We start from the raw sequence: 25,234 nt of genomic DNA, 5'->3' as shown, positions 1-25,234 counted from the left end.
AAGACATCCTAATTAGCTAATGTGACTAGATCTGCTCTGTCCACTAGGGTAGCCACTAGCCCCCCACGTGGCAGTTGAGCCCTTGAAATGTGGCTGGTCTCAACAGAAGCGTGCTAGCAATGTAAAATACACACTGCATTTTGAAGACTTAGTATGAAAAATAAAAGAATGTAAACTAAATCATTCCTAATTTTTATGTTGATCACATTCTAAAATGATAATATTTTGGATGTGTTGGATTAAAGCATGATTAATCTCCCCCGTTTCTTTTTCCTTTTTTTTAATGTGGTTACTAGAAAATGTAGAATTACACGTGAGGCTCGCATTGTATTTCTGTTGGATGGCACTGGTTTAGAAAAACTTCGGGCAGCCTCACATTAGCTGCTACTCCAAGCAACCCTCAGAGCCCATGTTTTGTCCCCACAGCTACTGATCGCTTTTCTCCACAGCTTTATCGAGGTATAATTGACAAATAAAGTTGTATACACTTAAGGTGCACAAAATGATGATTTGACTTACATATACATTGTGAAATGATTGCCACGATCAAGCTAATTAACACATCCATCACCTCCTGTAGTTACCGTGTGGGTGTGTGGGTGGTGAGAACATTTAAGATCTACTCTCTTAGCGATTTTCAAGTAAACAATATTAACTATAGTCACCATACCATATGTTGTTAAATCCCCAGAACTTGTTCATCTTATAACTAGAAGTTTGTCCCCTTTCACCAACATCTCCTCATTTTGCTTGATTGTTATTTTGATTGTGTTTTGTTGGTTGGTGGTTGTTTTTGTTTCGTTTTGTTTTTGTTTGTTTGTTTCGGCCGCACAGCATGTGGGATCCTAGTTCCCTGACCAGGGATTGAACCCGCAACCCCTGCATTGGAAGCGTGGCCTCTTAACCACTGGACCGCCGGGGAAGTCCTGGTTGGTTGGTTTTTCTTATTTTTTACTTTTATGTTTCTTTAAACTTTTTAGTTTATATTGGAGTACAGTTGATCAACAGTGTTGTGTTAGTTTCAGGAGTACAACAAAGTGATTCATTTATACATATACATACATCTATTTTTTTAATTAATTAATTAATTTATTTACGGCTGTGTTGAGTCTTCGTTGCTGCGCGCGGGCTTTCTCTAGTGGCAGTGAGCGGGGGGTGCGCAGGCTTCTCATTGCAGTGGCTTCTTTTGTTGCGGAGCACGGGCTCTAGGCACGCAGGCTTCAGTAGTTGTGGCTCGCGGGCTCTAGAGCGCAGGCTCAGTAGTTGTGGCGCAGGGGCTTAGTTGCTCCACGGCATGTGGGATCTCCCCGGACCAGGGCTCAAACCCGTGTCCTCTGCGTTGGCAGGCGGATTCTTAACCACTGCGCCACCAGGGAAGCCCCATCTATTCTTTTTCGAAGTCTATTCCCAATTAGATTATTACAGAATACTGAGCAGAGTTCCCTGTGCTAGGTTGATTGGTTTTTTAGAATAAGAAATTTGGAGAGATCGCCAGCAGATACAGAATTCTGTATGACTCTTGAATATCTCTCAAATCTGTTCATGTCTTCTGTTTCTACTGCTTGAGTCCAGGCTTCCTCTTCTCTTGCCTGCTCCCTGCTGTTCTTTTTTTTTTTTTTAATTTAATTAATTTATTTCATTTTTGGCTGCGTTGGGTCTTTGTTGCTTCACGCGGGCTTTCTCTAGTTGCGGCGAGCAGGGGCTACTCTTCATTGTGGTACACGGGCTTCTCACTGCAGTGGCTTCTCTTGTTGCAGAGCACGGGCTCTGGGTGCACAGGCTTCAGTAGTTGTGGGTCGCGGGCTCTAGAGCGCAGGCTCAGTAGTTGTGGTGCACGGGCTTAGTTGCTCTGCGGCATGTGGGATCTTCCCGGACCAGGGTTCGAACCCGTGTCCCCTACATTGGCAGACGGATCCTTAACGCTGCGCCACCAGGGAAGTCCCCATCAGAGGACTTCTGAGAAGTGGGAAGCTGTCTCTTCCACTCTCTTCCCTTCATTTTTCTATGGGGGAGGGGGGGAACTTCCTTCAGATCCAAGACTTGACAGTTGTCATAATAATTCGTTCCTGAATGCTGCAGGGAAGTGGCTGTGGTTTCTGTGGAAAGTCCCAGAGAAATTCTTATTTTCTTGGCTCCTGTAACCAATTCAACCCAGATTTCTTTGCTGAGGCCACCGTCATCAACTTTTATTTTTACACTTTCCCAAACCTTTTTAATGAAAATTTTCAAACAGAGAGAAAAGCTAAACTAATTTCACAGTGAACACTCGTGTACCCATCACCTAGATTTGACCATTCCCATTTTACTCTGCTGTTTGCTTTATCACACGTCCACCCGTCTTTCCATCTCTCTATCCATCACTCCCTCTGATTTTTCTGATGCATTTCAAAGTCGATGTCACCACTTCCCTCTCAACGCTATCGCAGGTGTAGCTCTGTGCCAGCCAGATTCCTATCGTGAATCAGAAACTTACCATCATTTAGAGGGTTTCCTTGCACCCCTTCTGGGTCCATTTCTGGGTTTCAGAAAGGAGTAGGGGAGATAGGAGTAATGCAGTGGAAAGATGGGGGCTAGACCTTGAAGGCCCTCGTAGACCATGATGAGGAGTTTAATAGTAAGATCACTACTATTGATGATGATGATGATGATGATATACTGGATATTTTTTTGTTTGCTCTTTCAGGTCCGCTCTCCACCTTTCCCTGTCATATTCTTGGGAATAGGATCCAACCTTGGGAGGCTGATCACTGTGGACTACCATGGGCTTTCTTGACCTCTAGTTTCCTGTGGGTTGGCCAGTGGGGACACTGACAAGAGATTGGAAGGAGGGGTGTTTATTTCCCCACCTCCCTCCCTGATAGGGCGGTTGCCTCCAGCTGACTGTGTCTTTCCACCCAAGGCCACAGCTCCTGTCTGGAGGTCCACTCCACACACATCTGGGTTCTTTCAGGCCTGGGGGTAATCAAAGCTCCCATCTTTCTAGACCTGAAGTGCTACATCACCCTTGTGGTTTCCCTGCTCACTGCTCCATCTTTGGAAATAGTCTTTTATTTTTTTTAATTGAAGTATAGTTGATTCAGAATATTGTGTAGTTTCAGGTATACAGCAGAGTGATTCAGTTTTGTGTGTGTGTGTGTTTGTGTGTGTATGTGTATTTTAGATTCTTTTCCATTATAGGTTATTACAGTATATTGAATATAGTTCCCTGTGCTATACCCTAAATCCCTATTGCTTATCTGCTTTATACATAGTAGTCTGTCTCTGTTAATCCCATATTCCTAATTTATCCCTCTTCCCCCTCCCTTTCCCCTTTGGTAACCATAAGTTTGTTTTCTATGTCTGTGACTGTGTTTGTTTTGTAGATAGATTCATTTGTATTATTTTTTTAGATTCCACATATAAGTGATATCATGTAATATTTTCTTTCTCTGTCTTCACTTAGTATGATATTCTCTAGGCCCATTCATTTTGCTGCAAATGGCAATATTTCATTTTTTTGTGGCTAATAGTAAATAATCATTTTATTAAACTCTCCCCAGTCGATCAGTTTGGATTTGCTGTTTCCTGCTTAGACTCTGAGTGAGGCAGCAGCTAACTGTACCGAGAACATCCTAAGAGACATTCTTCCAAGAGCTTTATAGGAAACAATGTATTTTTTTTAACATCTTTATTGGGGTATAATTGCTTTACAATGGTGTGTTAGTTTCTGCTTTATAACAAAGTGAATCAGTTATACATATACATATGTTCCCATATCTCTTCCCTCTTGCGTCTCCCTCCCTCCCACCCTCCCTATCCCACCCCTCCAGGCGATCACAAAGCACCGAGCTGATATCCCTGTGCTATGCGGCTGCTTCCCACTAGCTCTCTGCCTTACGGGAAACAATGTATTTAATCCACCTGATGACCCTATGGAGAAACAGAGGTCTGGAGAGGTGGTCTCTAGCTCAGCGTTTCAGAACGAGGAAGTGGCTGAGCCAGGATTTGAACCAGCAGGAATCTGAACTGCTAAGAGTAACTAACTGGGAGCCACTGTGGGAGTTTTAAGCCAAGAAGTCAGGTTGGTGTTTCGAAAGCGCCCTCTGGTGGCTGGGAGGAGCACTGTCAGCTGAGTTAGCGTCTACCCCGTCTCTGCAGAGAACTTCTATTTGGCTAATGTGTCGACAACATTCAACTAAATCCTGCACCGGAGACCCAGACAAATGGACTCTGCCTGGGTTCCAGGATGTCTTCTTGGAGGAGGTGACGTTGGAGCAGGGCTTTAAAGGACAAGTAGCAAAGGCCTGAGAGAATCCGCCTTGTTCTGGGAAGAGGGTGCAGCATTGTGTCCGGGAAAGCCCAGCGATGAGGCTGGGGAAATAGGTCAGGACTCATTTGGGAAAGTACCTTGGCTTTGGGACTTTGTCCTATAACTCACTTTGGAGCTTGGGAACCAGCAAATTTCAAAGACAAAATTAGAGGTCAGACATAGGGTGGTCAACTTTTTATTCTGCCAGTTTGGACTTAAAGAAAAAAGACAGGGAGGGAGAGAGAGAGAGAGACCATTTTGTTAATTCTAAAAGCATTTATTGAGTACCTACTGTGTATTAAGGAATGTTCTGGGGCAGGGTCTGAGTTTGTTTTTCCCACTCTTGTACCCTCAGAGTCCAGAGTCACGGAAAGCCCCTAATAGAAGGAATGAGTAAAGTTAAAGGCATTTGCTAGGGTAAGGTCAGTGTGGGAATAAGCTTCTGGGAATGAGGTCAAGGCGTGCGAGGCTGTAGATGAGGTTGGAGATAGAAGGGAATAAATTTGGAAGTCTTCGGTCTTTAGGTTATTATCAGTTTTAAAACTAATTCATTTTATTTTTATGGTTATTTCCTGTATTCTGGGGATTTCATAAATAAAGATGAAAAAGATTTCCCTGGTGAGTCTCTTTCTTCTTAGTTGCAGCAGGGGCAACCATGCCATGGGGATTTTCCTCTTAGGGACTCCGGAACCGGGAGACACTGCATTTTGTGGGTGAAAACGCCAGCGGTAGAGTGAAAGCTGTCACTTGCTGAACACTCATCATGACCCAGGCGCTGTCCAGAGCTCTGTCCACATATTAACTCATTTAATTGTCATGACAGTAAAATGCAAAGTCCTTACTCTCATGATCCCGTCCCTGCCCCGCTCTCACACATTACCTCCTGCCACTCATATAACCTCCTGCCTCCTGCCTCCTGCTTCCTGCCTTTTTCACTGCAGGCTGCTTCCCATTCTTCCTACACACCAAGCTCATGTCCACCCCCAGCCCTTTGCACCGGCCATCCCCTCTGCTGGGAAAGCGCTCTCTCCATCTTTGGACGGCTTCTTCTTGTGGGACTCGAGGGACATTGTTCCAGCTAATGATTAAGAACTCTCCAGACAATAGGGGCTTCTTAGACAATGGGTGAATTTCCAGGATGTCCGGCCCCCTTCCGAGAAGGAGGGAGATAAACAAAATGTAAAAAAAGGTGTCTGTCAAAGACCAATCAGGCAGCTGGGGACAAGTTCCCTCTCTGGTCCGAGCCTAAGCCGGGACCAATCAGGAAAACACAACCAAATCTATAATTTACATACGGGGAAGTGGGAACCTATAAAACTGACATATTCGCGCCCAAAAGGGGTTCCTTCTTCGATCTCCTACGTGAGGACCAAGGAACCCCGGTGCACCGGCCTTCAATAAACCTCTTGCGTTTTGCATCGGCTTCCGACTCTTGTTGTTTCCTGGGCGAGTCGAAACTCCTAGGAGACCGCGCGGGTCTAACATTTGGGGGCTCGTCCGGGATTCCACTCGCCCCGGACCACAAGAACATCGGGAGTTGGAGGTACCAGGTAAGCTCGAGCTTGATTGTCTGTTTGTCCCCTGTTCTTTGTGGGCCATTATCGGAGGAAAGCCGTAAGAATCGGCTTATTATGGAATCTGTATCGGACCTCTGGCTAGGCAGACGTGCTAATAGCCGGCGTCCATGAGCCCTAGGGGACGCCCTGGTGGCTCATCTGGAAGGAGAGGCAAACTCTGTCTCCCCTTCACTCGGTTTCGGCAGTTCCCTTGGTGATAACTGCCATCTGAAGAGGTTTCGGTTTTGAAGCGAGCTCGCGGTGGCCCATGCGTATATGTGCTTCGTGGAGTTTTAACTGTTTCCGTATTGTGGTCTATTCTTCTTCTCTGACGGACGACAATGGGACAAACTATGACGACTCTTCTTTCCCTTACCCTAAGCCATTGGACCGAAGTTCGGGCCAGAGCCCATAATTTTTCGGTAGAGGTAAAGAAAGGAAAGTGGCAGACTTTGTGTGCCTCTGAATGGCCAACATTTCAGATAGGATGGCCCCCCGAAGGATCCTTTTTATTAGACAAGATTAAGCTGCTGAAGTCTAAGATATTTAATATAGATCCCCACGGACATCCAGACCAAGTACCATATGTCTTGGTCTGGGAAGATTTAATTCTCTCCCCACCTCCGTGGGTCCTGCCCTTTGTTTCCTCAACAGGTATGTCCGCGCACACATCAGCAGCGTCGGAGATATTAGCCTTAAAGAAAAACCCCAACACGGAGAAGCTACCCGACGCCCCGGATCCACCGAAGGCGATTTATCCTGACCCGCAGTCAGATTTGCTTCTTTTGGATTCCCCACCCCCTTATCCTCCGGCCCCAAATCCCCTACCACCTAGAGGACCCCCAGCTCCACTGCCCTCGGCACCAAGGGAACCATCCATGATGGAAGAAGAAAGGGGTCCCTCAGCGGGCACTAGGAGCCGGAGGGCTATCTCCCCGGACTCCACTGCCCTACCTCTTAGAGAATATGGCCCCCCCGACGGCCAAGGGAATAGACCTCTCCAATATTGGCCCTTTTCCTCTGCAGATCTTTATAATTGGAAAATGCATAACCCAACTTTTTCCGAAAATCCACAGGCCCTTAACCGCTTTAATAGAATCTTGTTTTCTCCCACCAGCCCACATGGGATGATTGTCAGCAGCTGCTTCAGACTCTCCTAACGACTGAGGAGAGGCAACGGGTTCTTTTAGAAGCCAGAAAAAAAATGTATTAGGCGCCAATGGGCAACCTACCCAGCTGCCTAACGAGATTGATGCTGGTTTCCCACTCGTCAGGCCAAACTGGGATTTCAATGCCCCGGAAGGTAGGGAGTGCCTGAAAATGTATCGCCAGGCTCTGGTGGCGGGTCTCCATGGAGCGGCCAGACGGCCCACTAATTTGGCTAAGGTAAGGGAAGTCACTCAGGGGCCCCAGGAATCTCCAACTGTGTTCCTGGAACGTTGAATGGAAGCCTTTAGACGCTTTACCCCTTATGATCCAACTTCGGAGGAACATAGGGCTACTATAGCAATGGCTTTCATAGATCAAGCGGCCCCTGATATTAAGAAGAAATTACAGAGGCTAGATGGCTTGCAGGGATTTTCGCTTCAGGAGTTAGTAAAAGAGGCAGATAAAGTATATAACAAAAGAGAAACAGAGGAAGAGAAGGAAGAAAGAAAGCAGAAAGAGCAGGCAGCCCGTGAAATAAGACGGGATAAGAGACAGGAGAGGAATTTAAGTAAGATACTGGCCACTGTGGTTGGAGGAAGAAATATAGGGGATAGGAATAGGCAGAAAGGGCGAACGGCAGACAGAAGGCGGCCATTAGACAAGGACCAATGTGCCTACTGTAAAGAAAAAGGACATTGGGCGAGAGAATGCCCTAAGAAAAAGAGTGGAGGAAGGCCAACCAGAAACAAGATCTTAACATTGGAAGAAGAAGACTAGGAAAGTCAGGGCTCGAATCCTCTCCCCGAGCCCCGGGTAACTCTTAAAGTGGAGGGGGAACCTGTTCAATTTTTGGTGGATACCGGAGCCCAGCACTCCGTCCTTCTCCACTCAGAAGGTCCTATCTCAGCTAAAAGGTCATGGGTACAAGGAGCCACTGGGAATAAACAATATTCATGGACCACACGAAGGACAGTAGATCTTGGGATTGGACGAGTAACCCATTCATTTTTGATTATTCCGGAATGCCCCTATCCTTTGCTGGGAAGAGATTTACTCTCCAAAGTAGGGGCTCAAATCCACTTTCAGCCAGAAGGTCCCACCATAACTGATAATAAAGGAAGGTTACTTCAAATATTGACTATGAAATTAGAAGATGAATATAAATTATACGAGCAGCCTTCATCCTCACGAGTTAATGTTACAGATTGGGTAACTCGGTTCCCTCCAGCCTGGGCAGAAACTGCCGGTATGGGGATGGCCAAAAATCGGCCCCCGGTGCTAGTGGAACTCAAGGCAACTGCCACCCCAATAACGGTCCGTCAATACCCCATGAGTAGAGAAGCCAAAGACGGTATCCGTCCCCATATACAGAGGCTACTAGACTTGGGCATCTTAATAAGATGTCAATCAGCATGGAACACTCCTCTCCTGCCGGTAAAGAAACCAGGAACAAATGATTATCGGCCGGTGCAGGATCTACGAGAGGTAAACAAACGGGTGGCAGACCTCCACCCCACAGTTCCAAACCCTTACAACCTCCTGAGCACTCTTCCACCTCAATATACGTGGTATACTGTTTTGGACCTTAAAGATGCTTTTTTCTGTTTAAGACTCTCTCCCCTGAGCCAACCCTACTTTGCCTTCGAATGGAAAGATCCAACATCGGGAATGTCTGGTCAGCTGACATGGACACGGCTACCTCAGGGATTTAAGAACTCCCCGACCATCTTTGATGAAGCCCTCCATCAGGATTTGGCATTATATAGAGAATCAAATCCCCAGGTAACATTACTCCAATACGTTGATGATATTTTATTAGCTGCTGAGACCCAAGAAGATTGTATCAAGGGTACTGAAAAACTGTTAACGGAACTTGGAACCCTGGGATATAGAGCCTCAGCCAAGAAAGCACAAATATGCCAACAACAGGTCAGTTACCTGGGGTATCTATTAAAAGGGGGACAAAGATGGCTCACGGAGAGCAGAAAGGATACGGTGGCCCAAATTCCGGCTCCCAAAAGCGCCAGGCAGGTTAGAGAATTTTTGGGGACGGCCAGATTCTGTAGACTATGGATTCCAGGGTTTGCTGAGCTGGCGGCCCCATTGTACCCCCTAACCAAAAACAGCACTCCTTTCGTTTGGGGCGATAAGGAACAACGGGCTTTTGACCAAATCAAACGAGCTTTACTTTCAGCTCCAGCCCTAGGACTGCCAGATGTAACCAAACCTTTTCATTTATATGTGGCCGAAAATAAGGGCATTGCAAAAGGAGTATTGACTCAGAAATTGGGTCCCTGGAATCGCCCAGTTGCTTATTTGTCAAAAAAATTGGACCCTGTGGCATCAGGATGGCCCACCTGTTTAAAGATAATCGCTGCAGGACAAAATCTAACGATAACAGCTCCTCATGCCCTGGAAAATGTAGTCCGTCAACCACCGGATAGGTGGCTAACTAATGCCAGGATGACCCATTACCAAACCCTGTTGCTAAACTCAGATCGCATCAAGTTTGCTCCAGCCACAGGACTCAATCCAGCCACCTTGCTACCTGATCCTGACTTGGAAGGCTCCACCATCATACATGATTGTCAGGAAGTACTGGCTGCAGCACACGGCAGTAGGCCAGATCTGATGGACCTGCCCCTCCCTGATGCTGATTTCACCTGGTTCACGGATGGGAGCAGTTTCCTGGAGGAAGGTAAGCGTCGAACTGGGGCAGCCGTGGTAGACGGAAAACAAGTCATATGGGCAGCGGCGCTACCACAAGGGACCTCAGCCCAACGAGCTGAATTAATTGCCCTGACGAGGGCATTAGAGATGGCAGAGAATAAAAAAGTAAACATCTACACAGACAGTAGATATGCGTTTGCTACCGCTCATATCCACGGTGCCGTTTACCAACAGAGAGGGCTACTAACTTCAGGTGGCAAAGAAATTAAAAACAAAGACGAAATCGTGGCTTTGTTGACTGCACTCATGCTTCCTACTAAAGTCAGTATCATCCACTGCCCTGGACATCAAAAAGGAAATAACCCAATAATTAGGGGAAATAATATGGCTGACCAAGTGGCCCGAGAAATAGCATCGGGAGAAGTCATTCTAGGACTGTCAGATAAAGTTCCTGAAAAACCAGGCCGCGATGAAGAAATCATCCCAGCCACAACAAAAGGAACTTTGTCCCCTCAGCAAGCAGAATCCATGTTACAACAGATGCACAGATGGACACATTTGGGGACTAAAAAGATGGTAGCCTTGTTACAAAAACCGAGTACGAAACCCCTGGAATGACAAAATTAGCTGGACAAATTGTGCAGGAATGCGTCCCATGTCAACAGGTAAATACTCACAAAGGGAAACTTGAAACTGGAAAGAGACTCGGGGGGACCGCCCAGGAACTTACTGGAAGGTGGACTTTACCGAAGTGCGTCCTGGAAGGTACGGTAATAAATACCTTTTAGTTTTTGTAGACACTTTTTCAGGATGGATAGAGGCTTTCCCAACAAAGAAAGAAACAGCTGCTGTAGTAGCCAAGAAGATTTTAGAAGAAATTTTTCCTCGATTTGGAGCACCAAAGGTAATAGGGTCTGATAATGGTCCAGCCTTCGTCGCCCAGGTAAGTCAGGATGTGGCCAGATATTTGGGGACTGATTGGAAATTACATTGTGCCTATAGACCCCAAAGTTCAGGTCAGGTAGAAAGAATGAATAGGACTCTAAAAGAGACCCTAACTAAATTGTCCTTGGAGACTGGCGGTACCGATTGGACGGTGCTCCTTCCTTTGGCCCTATTCCGGGTTAGAAATACACCTTCCCGATACCATCTTACTCCTTTTGAAATATTATATGGTGCCCCGCCTCCCCTCCTCACTTTAGGAAAAGAAATAAAACCTGATTGTCAAAATAACACTGACTTATATGCTAGGCTACTGGGACTCCAATTGGTCCAGAAAGAAATATGGTCCCAACTCGCCGAGGCCTACCAACCGGGAACTCCGGGAGAAACTCATCCTTTCCAAGTCGGAGACTCTGTATACGTCCGTCGGCATCGAACCCAGACGTTGGAACCTCGATGGAAAGGACCATACACCGTCCTCCTCACCACCCCAACGGCCATAAAAGTGGACGGCATCGCTGCCTGGATCCATGCTTCACATGTGAAGGCTGCACCAACGACGACATCATCAGGATGGCGGGCCCAAAGGACTGACAACCCGCTCAAACTCAAGCTTCTACGAACCTAAGACTTATAATTTTGGTTTTACTGCCTTTACTGACTGTAAGTGATTTTAGCCCTCACCTCCCCCAACGTTTAACTTGGCAGGTAATTTCTCAGACTGGAGATGTAACCTGGTCCATTAGTCATACTGCACCCCCCTGGACCTGGTGGCCAGATCTTTTTCCTGATGTTTGTAAATTGGCAATAGGAGCACCTTATTGGGATACAGAAGATTCTCATGATATGAACACTGCCCCTTCCAAAGTTTCGGAAACTGATTGGTTTGGGCCGGGTTGCAAAAATGCAGGCAAAAGAATGATGCTTGGTATCCTCACTTTCTACGTATGCCCCGGGTTCCACCGCCCTCGATCTCTGAATTATAAATGTGGTGGAACTGAAAACTTTTATTGCAAAAGCTGGGGATGTGAAACTACCGGGGATACTAATTGGAAACCCACCTCAACTTGGGATTTTATTACTGTAACGGCTAATTATTCTCATAATGAGGATACCGGACACCGGAGTAAATGTTCAGGATGGTGTCATCCCCTTAAAATTTCCTTTAGTAATCCCGGAAAAAGAGATAAAAAATGGATAAATGGTCATTCTTGGGGCGTTAGATTTTACATGAGGGGATATGATTTAGGAATATTAATGACCCTTAAGCTAAAGATTGAGACTCCTGCTCTTATATCAATAGGCCCAAATCCCGTACTTGGCCCCCCTTTGCTTCCCCCGGCCCCTTCAGCTACGTCAACAAAGAATGAGACTAATGAAACCTCTGGATCCAAAGAACCCACAGTTAAGCCTGGGACTCCTCAGGATAGGATGCTTTCTTTGGTGCAGGCAGCCTTTACGGTTCTCAATGCTACAAACCCAGAGGCTACAAAATCATGTTGGCTTTGCTATGCTGCCCCTCCCCCTTATTATGATGCTATAGGATATAGCTCCAACTATACTAATTCTACCTCCTCAGACCAATGTCGATGGAAGCAAGAAGGGAACAGTAAATTAACCCTGTCCTCAGTTTCTGGAAATGGTACTTGTACAGGAACACCTCCCCAGTCCCATCGACACCTTTGTCATGATTTCAGCCTCCCTTCAGGCTCGGGATATCTTGTACCTCCTCAAGATGGATGGTGGGCATGTAACACGGGGCTCACCCCTTGTGTCTCTTTAGAGGTTCTTAATACTTCAGCTGACTTTTGTGTGTTAGTGCAATTAGTCCCTAGACTTATCTACCATTCAGACTCATCCTTTTTAGATGAATATGTAGAAAAAAACAAAAGAGAACCTGTAACCCTCACATTGGCTGTCCTTCTAGGACTAGGAATATCTGCCGGGATAGGAACAGGAACCACAGCCCTCATACAACAACCCCAGTATTATGCAAGTTTAAGACAGGCTGTAGACATCGACCTTCGAGCATTAGAAAGTTCCATAACTCAACTAAAGGAATCACTCACCTCACTTTCAGAAATGGTGTTGCAGAATAGAAGAGGCCTAGATTTGCTGTTTCTTAAAGAAGGGGCATTATGCGCCGCTCTAAAAGAAGAATGTTGCTTTTATATTGATCATTCAGGAACCATTACCAAAACCATGGATAAACTAAGGGAACGCTTAGATAAAAGGCAAAGGGAGAGAGAAAACGAAAAAGGATGGTTTCAATCATGGTTTGATAAGTCCCCCTGGTTTACCACCTTAATCTCTACTCTGTTGGGACCTCTTATTGTTTTATTGTTGATTTTAACTTTTGGACCATGTGTTCTAAATCGCTTGATAGCATTTATTAGAGAACGTATCAGTACTGTACAAGTTCTAATGTTAAGACAACAGTACCAAAGTTTACGAACAGAAGGTTGAGATTCCATGATTGGAATCAATAGTCACAAGAAAAAGGGGGAAATGTGGGACTCGAGGGACATTGTTCCAGCTAATGATTAAGAACTCTCCAGACAATAGGGGCTTCTTAGACAATGGGTGAATTTCCAGGATGTCCGGCTGCCTTCCGAGAAGGAGGGAGATAACAAAATGTAAAAAAGGTGTCTGTCAAAGACCAATCAGGCAGCTGGGGAGAAGGAGGGAGATAACAAAATGTAAAAAAGGTGTCTGTCAAAGACCAATCAGGCAGCTGGGGACAAGTTCCCTCTCTGGTCCGAGCCTAAGCCGGGACCAATCAGCAGGAAAACACAACCAAATCTATAATTTACATACGGGGAAGTGGGAACCTATAAAACTGACATTCGCGCCCAAAAGGGGTTCCTTCTTCGATCTCCTACGTGAGGACCAAGGAACCCCGGTGCACCGGCCTTCAATAAACCTCTTGCGTTTTGCATCGGCTTCCGACTCTTGTTGTTTCCTGGGCGAGTCGAAACTCCTAGGAGACCGCGCAGGTCTAACATTCTCCTTCATTCTCATGTCGGCTGGAGCGTGACCACCTTATGAGAAACAGCATCTCTTCTTCCACACCCCCAGCCCTCCAGCCCTCTACTCTGCTTTACCCCTCTTCGTAGCAGTTCTCTCTTCTGACATTCTATTGTACATGTATCTGTTTTTTATGCAACTGCCCCACATGAATGTCAGCTCCATGAGGGCGGGAACTTTGTCTCACCGTCCTTTCCTCCTCACCCAGAGCAGTAGGAGCTCAATAAACATCAGGACCCTGAGTGATGGAAACAATCTGTCGAGGTAAAACATCCCATTTTACAGATGAGGAATCAAAGGCACAGGGAGGTTAAGTCACTCAGTTGACAAACGGCAGAGATGGGATTCAGATCCAAGCAGCCCAGCTTAAAGATTGGACCAGGGGCCTGCAGGTTTCCCATATCATTTAGCTTTTGCTATAATAATGCTGTGTAACAAACCACCCCGACTCTCAGTAGCATTTATTTAGCTCACGAAGTTTGTGGTGGGCAGTTTTAGGCTGGGCTTGGCTGCATGGTTTTCCTGGGCTCAGCTGTGCTTACCCACATGTCCGGGGATCTGGTGTTGGCTGATCTAGCCTGGTCTTGGCTGGGGTGGCTGGGAGACTTGGTTTTGCTCCACATGTCTGTCCTTTCCAAGAGGCTAGCCCAGGCTTGTTCTCATGGAAGCAAAAGTACAGGTAAAAACGTACCAGGCCCCTCCATTAAGACGTAGGCTGGAGATTGGCACTCTGTCATTTCCAACTCATTCTGCTGGTGAAAGCAAGTCACACAGCCAACCCAGAGTCATATAACTACAAAGTTACATGGTCAAGAGCATGGATACAGGAAGGGGTGAGGAACTGGGGCCAAAAGTACAATCTACCATAGTTCCCATCAGCTGAAAGATCTTGGGCTCTGCTCCCCAGCAGGAGAGGTCAGAGGCCATTTGACAGAGGGTCCGAGGGAGCTCCCGTTTCATGCTTCTTTGAAGGAGACACTCAGGGTCAGGGTGGACAGGGTTTGTGTGGGGGGAAGGGAACAAAGTAGTAGAGAGTGGATGGGGCAAGAAGCTATTGTGTCTGCATTTCTCGTTTGGGTGTGGCTGCCTAGAGGAAGCTGGCTGGAAGCTTGGAAGCCATCCACGTTATCTGGTTGAGGACTGAGTGCTTTAGTTGATCATAGTCATGGCATTATCTGATTTGAGGTTTTTCACCTAAATGGATTAATTTAGATCTATCTATTTATCTATCAATCAATTATACCTTGGCTATGTTTTTCTGAATTTTTGTCTTTGTCTCAGTGAAGCTTTGGTTTGTAAATAAAGGTGCAGATGGGGGTTTCATGCATCCTAAGATCTTTTGAGTCATTTCAAAACCTTTCCTCCTAGTTCTTGTGTAAGCTTTGGGCTTTGCAAACCCGCCTTCCATGCTGCATGCCCTGCAGAAGCCACTTAATCATCACAATAGCTCTATATCGCCAGACTACGATTATTTCCATTTGACAAGCCAGGAAGATTTAGTGGTTTCCACAAGCCAGTTTCCCAGAACTTTTGCTGCTTGTAAAAATGATTGGACCCAGATGGTTCTAGAACTTCCCTGGATACAAAAAGCGAGGCTGGCTACGCTGTCACCAGCAGAATAGAGACAGCTGTCCTGGCACAGGGGCATGAGGCAGGGATTCAGACACACTCCTGTTGCAGGAGGCGGGACCCCTTCCAGGGCCCTTGTCTGACGCTCGGAAATGAACTGTCCAAGGAGACACATGTGTTGACAAAGCAAGAGACTTTACTGGGAAGGGGCACCGGGTGGAGAGCAGCAGGGTAAGGGAACCCAGGAGGACTGCTCTGCCACGCGGCTTATAGTCCCGTGTTTTATGGTGATGGGATTAGTTTCCGGGTTCTCTCTGGCCAATCACTCTGACTATAAGTCCTTCCTGGTGGAGCTCGCATCACTCAACCAAGATGGATTCAAGCGAGGACTCTGGGAGGCTGGTAGGACATAGGGACTGGAGTCTCCTCTCTCCTTTTGACCTTTCCTGAATTCTTCCGGTTGGGGGTAGCGAGTGAGTTCCGCATTCCTTACCAGGACCTCCTGTTTAGGAAACTCATGCAAATGGTTACTGTGGTGCCTGGCCAGGGTGAGTAGTTTCAGTCAGTGGTTCCCGTAACACTCCCATCTCTCCAGCACCACAGGATGTAGAATGGCAGGACTGGTCTCTCTGCAGCTGTCATTCTTACAGTAACTGTGGGTGTGTGTTTTTCCTGGTTCCTGGTCTGGAGTAACCTTCATATCCTCAGGGCTCATAGGCTTTGAGAAGCTCAAGTCCGTAAGAACAGTGATCCTTTTACAGCTCACCTGGCAAACCCAAGCTCAGTCTTCCACATTTGGTGCCTCATGGTGCATTTGGAGTGTTAATTAATTTCCCCGTGTTTTACCAATCAGAACTCAATTTTTTTTTCTTTTTTAAAATGTATTTATTTTTGGCTGCGATGGGTCTATGTTGCTGCCCTCAGGCTTTCTCTAGTTGTGGCAAGTGGGGTCTACTCTTTGTTGTGGTGCGTGGGCTTCTCATTGCGGTGGCTTCTCTTGTTGTGGAGCACAGGCTCTAGGCTGCGGGCTTCAGTAGTTGTGGCACATGGGCTCAGTAGTTGTGGTGCACGGGCTCTAGAGCACAGGCTCAGTAGTTGTGGCGCATGAGCTTAGTTGCTCTGCGGCATGTGGGATCTTCCTGGACCAGGGCTCGAACCTGTGTCTCCTGCATTGCCAGGCGGATTCTTAACCACTGTGCCACCAGGGAAGCCCAGAACTCAGATTTTTTGGTTCTTGATCTCAGAGCACTGAGAGACACAGGTATGTCCCAGCCACTCAGAGATACTATTCTGGCCCAGAGCAAAGAACCTGGTCTAAGTGTTGGGCTTTTGCAACGCTGAAGATGCTCCCAGCTCTCCCCACTCTTATCACTGCGTCCCTAAGGGCTTCTTCAGCACTGACCATCGCACCAGGAACAAATGTCCTATCACCCAGCATGGAGCTGGAAGGACTTTATCAGCCCCACACTCTGTCACCCTCAGCCTGTGCCCACCAACCTCCTGGGAAGGCTGCCCATTTGTTGGGACAGCCCAATGATTAGAAAGTGCTTCCAGACAGGGCCTTGAGGCAGCTGGCCTCTTGCAGCTTGAGTCCTGAGGGTCCCACATTTCCCAGCTGCCTAGGGGCAAGCTTGGCACCCCCAGGCTATACCCTACTCCTGGCTTTCTGTGTCTCTCACAGTGGAGCCAGACTGCTGGGGTTCAAATTCTCGCTCTGCACTAATAAGCATGCTTTTAACATCTTACTTAGACTTTTCTGTGCCTCAGTTTCCTCATCTGTAAAATGGGGCTAGTAAAACACTGACTTCACAGTGTTGTTGTGAGGAAGAGGTGAGTGGACCCATGTAAAGTGCTTCAAACCCTGCTGTGGTCGGAAGCCCTCCATAAATACTGACTGTTGATACTTTAACTATTCATAATGCATCATACTCTGCCAGGCACATTGATACTCACTCCTTCACACTGTGAAGGGGCAAGATTCAGGGCCCAAGGTGGCTGGGTGTGAAATGCTGAGTCTTTACTTATCCATTCTACTGTTTACAGGCATTTGGATTGCTTCCAAGTTTTGGCAACTACAAATATTGCTGCTAGGAACATTCTTGTAGAGGTCCTTTGGTGGACATACCTGTGCACTCCTGTTGAGTACCTAGGCTGGGCTGGAAGTGCAGGGTTAAAGGGTATGCATATGTTTAGCTAAATACTGAGAAACAATTTTTCACAGTACTTGGATATACTTACTGCATTTTGAGAATTCAGTATTTGAACCATGAGATTGTATTTCCTGTTTGAATAAAGAAAATTCAGACGTACAACTGCAAACACCACCAAGTTGTCCAGACATTGCTTGAATTGAGTGTATCAGTTTCCAATTGCTGCTTGTAACAAATGACCGCAAACTTAGTGGCATAAAATAACACAGGCTTACTTACAGTTCTGGAGGTCAGAAATCTTAAATAGGTCTTACTGGGCTAAAATCAAAGGCCGTCTTCCTTAAAGAGGTTCTAGAAGAGAATCCACTCCTTGCCTTTTCCAGTTTCCAGAGGCTGCCTGTATTCCTTGGCTCCTGGCCCCGTCACTCTGATTTCTGCTTCTGTTGTCACATCTCCTTCTCTGACTCTGATCCTCCTGCCTCCCTCTTATAAGGACCTAGGTAGTCACAGTGGACCTTTCCTGATAATCCAGGAAAATCTTTCCATCTCAAGATCCTTAATTTAATCACACCTGCAAAATCCCTTTTGCTATGTAAGGTCACATAGTCACAGGTCCCAGAGATTAGGACATGACATTTTAGGGAGGGCATTATTCTGTCTCCCACACAGAGGCACACAAGTTTGGTACCTACAGAAAGATTCGTGAAACCCTCTGGGCCACAGATTTGGACCAGCACTGGCTGTGGTGGCTATGAGTGGGCCATCAGGTTCTGGAAGAGAACATAGAAACCAGAATGGCATCTCCAGTTTAGCCAAGCTCCCCATACCCAGTTGGTCTCTGAAGAAGTGGGATGCCAGGTCTTCCCTTATTGGTTACTGAGATTTCATCTCTTAATATTATTCAATTAATGACTTTGAGCTCTTCCTTTTTGCCAGGTAATGTTCTAAGAGCTTCATGAAGACTAACTCATTTCACACGAACAAAAACAACCACACCACAAGGTATGTAGTACTATTATTTCCACTGTATAAATGAGGATACTGGGGCACAGAGAAGTTAAGAAACATTCCCAAGGTCACACAGCTAGGAAATGACAGAGCTGGGATTCAAAACCTAGCTTTGAAAGGGCTACAGTCCTCTGTAGTGAGGCTGGCATCATTATACAGCATTCCCACCCTAGGCCCATGCTCTCCTTTCCTGGAGCACCCAACCCTCCACCACCAGTGATATTTCTAAGTGGGCAATGTCATCTTCAGCTGGTTTTCCCTCCCGGAGACTTGGTCAGAGAGGCTTGAGGGAGGAGAGAGAGCCACCTTGTGGTGAGAGTGGGAATCTAAGAACCTGGGCCCAGTTCTCCATGTGTGTACTCCACCTGACCAGTCCTGCATTCTGGCATTTCGTGTCTTGAAAGTACCAGCATACTAGTCATTTATTCTATTCTATTTATTTAAAATTTAAACTTTTTATTGCAGTATAACTTAGAGTACAAAGTGTTCAGCTTGATGCATTTATATTTGTATACATATGTGTCCATTCATGTCACTGCCACCTAGGTCCAGATATAGAACATTCTAATCATTCCAGAAGGTTTCCTTGTGCCCTCTTCCAGTCAGTACCACCCAGGGGTGACCACTTTCTGATTTCTCTCACCGTGAGTTGATACTTACATAAAAGGAATCATACAATTATGTACTCTTCTGTCTTCTTTCACTCAACATTGTGTTGTGAGATTCAGTCATGTTGTTGCATGTAGCAGTATTGTTATTTTTTTAATTGCTGTGAAGGGAATTCCCTGATGGTGGTTAGGACTCGGCGCTTTCAGTGCTGTGGCCCGGGTTCGATCCCTGGTCGGGGGAACTAAGATCCCGTGAGCGGCACGGTACAGCCAAAAAAAAAAATATTGCTGTGAAGCATTTCATCTTATGAATGTACCACTTATTTACCCAAGTCTATTGTTGATGGACATGTGGGTTTTTTCCAGTTTTTAGCTATTATGAATAGAGCATCCTCGTCTATGGAGATATGCACTCATTTTTCTTGGGTATATACCCAGATGTGGAATTAACAAGGTCATAGGGCAAACGTATGTTAGTCTCAGTAGGTACTGCCAAACATTTTTTTTCAAAGTGGGTACTGGTATTTTTCAACTCCACCATATAATTTTTTTTTTTTGCTGAGCCATGCGGCATGCAGGATCTTAGTTTCCTGGACCAGGGACCTGGGTGGCACCTGGGTCCACCACTGGGGGGCACCACCCCAGAGGCACCCTTCACAGTGTTCTGCTCCACGGTGCGTCATTTATATGCACCGCTGTAGACTGCAGTGCTAAGGCCCTGCCTCTCTTCCGCTAGGATAATTTTTTAAAAATTCAAACTTGCTTTCCCAAGTATCCCATCTGGATTTAGCACCTAAATTTGAACACTGGAGGAATCGTGAAGTGGCCGAGGACACCGTAGGGAAGACAATAGTGACCAAAGTCATTGGATAAATATTTACTGAGCACCTATTCTGTTCCAGGCACTGTTCCAGTCACTGGGGCTACTGCAGGGACAGAATAGACAGAAATCCCTGCTCATATGGGACTTGTTTTCTAAGGAGGGAGACACTGAATACTGTAAAGTTTGACGTATGATGGTGATGAGTGCAAAGGAGAGAAAACAGGTGGAGAAGAGGGAGTGCCTGGGTTGGGGAAGCTGGTTGCAGTTTTATATAGGGTGGTCAGCGAAGGTCTCCTTGAGAAGGGGACATTTGTGTGAAGACCTGAAGGAGGCACCAGAAGGAACAGAAAGTGCAAAGGTCCTGAGGTAGGAGTGTGCCTGGTGCCTTAGCAGAACAGGAAGGTCAATGTGGCTGGAGTAGACGGGGTAGAGGGGCCCAAGGCATGTGTCTTAGGGGAAGGGGTCAGAGAGAAAGGGGTTGGTATAGAGAGTGTAGGACCTTGTAGACCGTTGTAAGAACTTTGACCTTGACTCTTAGCCTTTTTTTTTTTTTTTCTGGCCTCACTGCGCAGCTTGGGGGATCTTAGAACCCGGGCTCCAGCAGTGAATGTGCCAAGTCCTCACCCCTGGACCGCCAGGGAATTCTCTAGACTTATTTTTAAAAAGGATCTCTCTGGCTGCTGTGTTGAGAATAGAAGGGGATTGGGGAAGAGCAAAGGTTGAAACATGGAGACCATTGCAATAACCAAGGCGGGAAAATGTGGTGGCTTGGACCAGGGAAGTAGCAGTGGAGGTCATGAGAAATGGTCAGATTCTAGAGGAAATTTGAAGGTTCGATATGCTAATAGGGTAGGAGAGGAAGATCCAGCATAGCTCCAATGACGTGGTTTGAGTAGCACACTTAAAAAAACTCTTGTGGGGCTTCCCTGGTGGCACAGTGGTTGGGAGTCCGCCTGCCGATGCAGGGGACGTGGGTTCGTGCCCCGGTCCGGTAGGATCCCACGTGCCGCGGAGCGGCTGGGCCCGTGAGCCATGGCCGCTGAGCCTGCGCGTCCGGAGCCTGTGCTCCACACGGGAGGGGCCACGACAGTGAGAGGCCTGCGTACCGCAAAAAAAACCCAAAAAACAAAAAAACTCTTGGGGACTTACCTGGTGGCACAGGGAACAATCCACCTGGTTGAGAATCCGCTAGCCAATGCGGGGGACATGCGTTCGAGCCCTGGCCCAAGAAGATCCCACATGCCGCAGAGCAACTAAGCCCGTGCGCCACAACTACTGAGCCCGCGCACCTAGAGCCTGTGCTCCGCAGCAAGAGAAGCCGCTGCCATGAGAAACTCGCGCACCACGACGAAGAGCAGCCCCCGCTCACCGCAACTAGAGAAAGCCTGTGCGCAGCAACAAAGACCCAACGCAGCCAAAAATAAATAAATAAAATAAATAAATTTATTTAAAAAAAAAAAGTAACTCTCAACTTAAAAAAAAAACTTTTATTTTGGACGATTTCAAACATATACATAAGTAGACAAAAATAGTATAGGAAACCCTATGTAGCTACCAATGAGCTTCAACAATTTTCAACTTATGGTCGATGTTATTTCTTCTATGCCCCCACCTCTCTCCATCCCATATTACATTGAAGCAAATCTCAGACTTTGTTTCATGAAATTTGTAAGTCCTTCAGTATATTTCTTCAAAAATATGTCCCCCCCTTTTTTTGTTTTTTTTAAACTGAAGTATAGTTGATTTACAATGTGTTAATTTCTGCTGTACAGCAAAGTGATTCAGTTATATATATATATGTATATATATATATATGCATGTTATTTTTTATATTCTTTTACATTGTGGTTTATCACAGGATATTGAATATAGTTCCCTGTGCTATACAGTAGGACCTTGTTGTTTATCCATCCTGTATATAATAGTTTGCATCTGCTAATCCCAAACTCCTAATCCATCCCTTCCCAAACCCCCTCCCCTTAGCAGCTACACGTCTGTCCTCTGTGTCTGTGAGTCTGTTTCTGTTTCATAGATAGGTTCATTTGTGTCATATTTTAGATTCCACATGTAAGTGACATCACATGATATTTGTATTTCTCTTTCTGACTTACTTCACTTAGTATGATGATCTCTAGGTCCATCTATGTTGCTGTAAATGACATTATTTCATTCTTTTTTATGGCTAATATTCCATTGTGTATATATACACCACATCTTCTTTATCCATTCATCTGTCAATGGACAGTTAGGTTTCTTCCATGTCTTGGCTATTGTAAATAGTGCTGCTATGAATTTTGGGGTGCATGTATCTTTTTGAATTACAGTTTTGTCCAGATATGTTAAGCCCCCCCCCTTTTAAATAAACATGCCAGAAAAATATTATTATACCTGTTAACAGTTGGCTCTCACAAAGACCACAGAATGTCAGTAGTGCCACAAAGGGGAAAATTAAGTAAGGCTACTTGAGATGGATTTTTCAAAGCAAGGAACTGGATAAGATTAAGCAACGATTATGGCACAATAATGTAGGGTTGGTGAACACAACGAAACGATAGTCTTCAAACAAGCCTTGATAAGCAAACTGTAGTGTAACAAGTGAGCTCTCTGCCTACGTGAGCAATCTGTAATCCTGAAAGGGGAGCTGTTTGCCCAGGTGAATAAACTGTTTGCTTAGATAAATTGGTTCGCATGCATTTCCGGGGGTAAATAATTATTTATTTTTTTTCAGACTTATCCTTCTAGGCAAGACTTTCTTGGAACAAACCATTAAGTCATGTTGAAATGCATGGTTTCAGTTCTCATGTCTAATAGAATTTAAAATACCTCGTATGGTTAAATAGCCAATCAATGAATAGATTTCCTTACCTGTCTCATAAAAATATCTTTTCTTGTCTTTTCAAGTCAGGATCCAAGTGAAGTTTACACATTGCACTTGATTTTGTGTGTTTAAGTCTCTTTTAAGCTGTAGCTTCCTTCCTGTCTCTTTTTATTCCACTAAAATGAACTTTTGACAAAGCTAGGTCACTGTCTTTCAGAGTTCCTGCAGTCTGGATTTCACTGATCGTATCCCTGTGGTGTCATTTAACATGCTCCTTTGCCCCACAAATTCCCTTTTACTTTGTAGGTAGAACTACTGATCTAAGCTGTTCAGCCTAAATAACTATGGCAAACAGTGGGAAGCTGGCAGAGTAACAAGCACTAGGAATCTGTCTCCCCACCTGGACAACAGTTGCACTGGCAGTGTCTGTCTGATATAACTGTTTTGGAACTCTGGAGTCTGTTGAAGGCTTAACAACTTCCAGAGGAAAGCTTGATGGTAAATTGCGGTTCATTTCAGTCAATCTCATCTCTCAGCACAGTAGCAGCTACCCATCCAACACCCCCAGCCGTGTGACAGGCTGCTATGTTGTGTTCCAGGAGCAATTTGCATGCAGCTTGTGGGAGCTAGAGGGCAGCAAGGACCCTGTCCTCCAAATGTCAGGGATCTGTGCTCTGATCACTGATTGCCGCTTTTTTTTTTTTTTTTTCGGTACGCGGGCCTCTCACTGTTATGGCCTCTCCTGTTGCGGAGCACAGGCTCCGGACGCGCAGGCTCAGCGGCCATGGCTCACGGGCCCAGCAGCTCCGCGGCATGTGGGATCTTCCCGGACCGGAGCACGAACCCGTGTCCCCTGCCGGACTCTCAACCACTGCACCACCAGGGAAGCCCTGATTGCCGCCTTTGATCGCAGACAAAGAGGTGGGCAGCTGAGGTTGTTGCACCTTCCCCCATTGTTGTGAGCCCCTCTCTCTCCAGCTAAACTGACTTTCAGGCGACTTACCTGGCTGGTACCTTTTCTCCCCCGTTCATTTTTACTTTTTCCTCTTTTGAGAGCCAGACATTAAAAACAAGGACATGAAAAACAACTACACATATGGGGAAAATTAGGGAGCGACAGTGCATATCCAAGAAGAGGCTCAGAAAAGACCTGAGAAGAACTTAAGTTTACACCTCAGGCTGATCCTCTGCACAGAGACAGCCTACGACAACCTGAAACTTCCATGAAAACAATAAAAACAACAAACCCTGGGGGAGGGGAAGAATCTGATGTCCAGAATTACCACTTCCTTAGATTCAAATGTCCAGTGTTCAACCAAAAAAAAATCACAAGGCATAAAAAGAAACAGGAAAGTATGGCCATTCAAAGGAAAAAAAAATTAACAGAAACTGTCCTTGAAAAAGACCTAATGGCAGATATATTAGACAAAGACTTTAGAACAACTGTCTTAAAATTCTCAAAGAACTAAAGGAAGATATGGAGAAAGTCAAGAAGACGATGTGTGAACAAAATGAAAATATCAATAAAGGGATAGAAAACCTAAAAAGAAACCAAAAAGAAATTCTGGAGCTGAAAGGTACAATAACTGAAGTGAAAAATTCAGTTGAGGGATTCAAAGGCAGACTTGATCAGGCAAAAGAAAGAATTAGTGGGCTTGAATATAAATAATGGGAATTATCGAGTATGAGATACAGAAAAAAAGATTGAAGAAAAGTGAGCACAACCTAAGGGTCCTGTGGGATACCATCAAGGAAACCAACACACGAATCATGGGTGTCCTAGAAAACGGAGAGAGAGAGAGAGCACAGTGAGAGAATATTTGAAGAAATAATGGTTGAAAAATCCCCAGATTTCATGAAAGACATGAATATAAATATCCAGAAAGTTCAACAAACTCCAGGTAACATGAACTCAGAAAGAGCTGCCCTGAGACACATTATAATCAAACTTTCAAAAGACAAAGAGAGAATCTTGAAAGCAGCAAGAGAGAAGCAAATCATCACATACAAAGGATGCTCAATAAGATATCCAGAAAATTACTCATCAGAAACTTTGGAGGCCAGAAGACAGAGGGTCAAAGGGCTGAAAGGAAAAAAACCTGTCAACTAAGAATTCTATACCCAGCAAAATTGTCCTTCAAAAGTGAGGGAGAAGTTAAGACATTCCCACATAAATGAAAGCTGAGGGAGTTCCTGACCACTAGACCTGCCTTGCAAGAAATGCTCAAGTGAGTCCTGCAGAGTAGAATTAAGACACTAGATAGTAACTTGAAGCTGTATGGAGAAATAAAGATCGCAATAAAGGTAAATACATGGGCAATTATAAAAGCTAGTATTGTAACAATGGTTTGTAACTGTGCTTTTCGTTTTCTACATGATTTAAGGAACTAATACATTTAAAGAGAAAAACCCCAATTATTAGTAAAAGCTAGTATAACTGTAACTTTGGTTTGTAACTCTAAGTCTTGTTTTCTACCTTATTGAAGAGACTAATGCATTACAAATAATTATTCGTTTATGTAGGGGGCGCACAATATTTAAAAATGTAATATTGTGACATTAATAACCTAAAGGGGGTGGGGATGGAGCTGTCAGTGAACAGAGTTTTGTGTGTTATTGAAGATAA

This window comes from Leucopleurus acutus (assembly GCF_964270905.1).
Source record: "Leucopleurus acutus genome assembly, chromosome: 20".
NCBI classification, from domain to species: domain Eukaryota; kingdom Metazoa; phylum Chordata; class Mammalia; order Artiodactyla; family Delphinidae; genus Leucopleurus; species Leucopleurus acutus.
The sequence above is the reverse complement of the archived record's forward strand: the minus strand, read 5'-3'. Positions refer to the sequence as shown.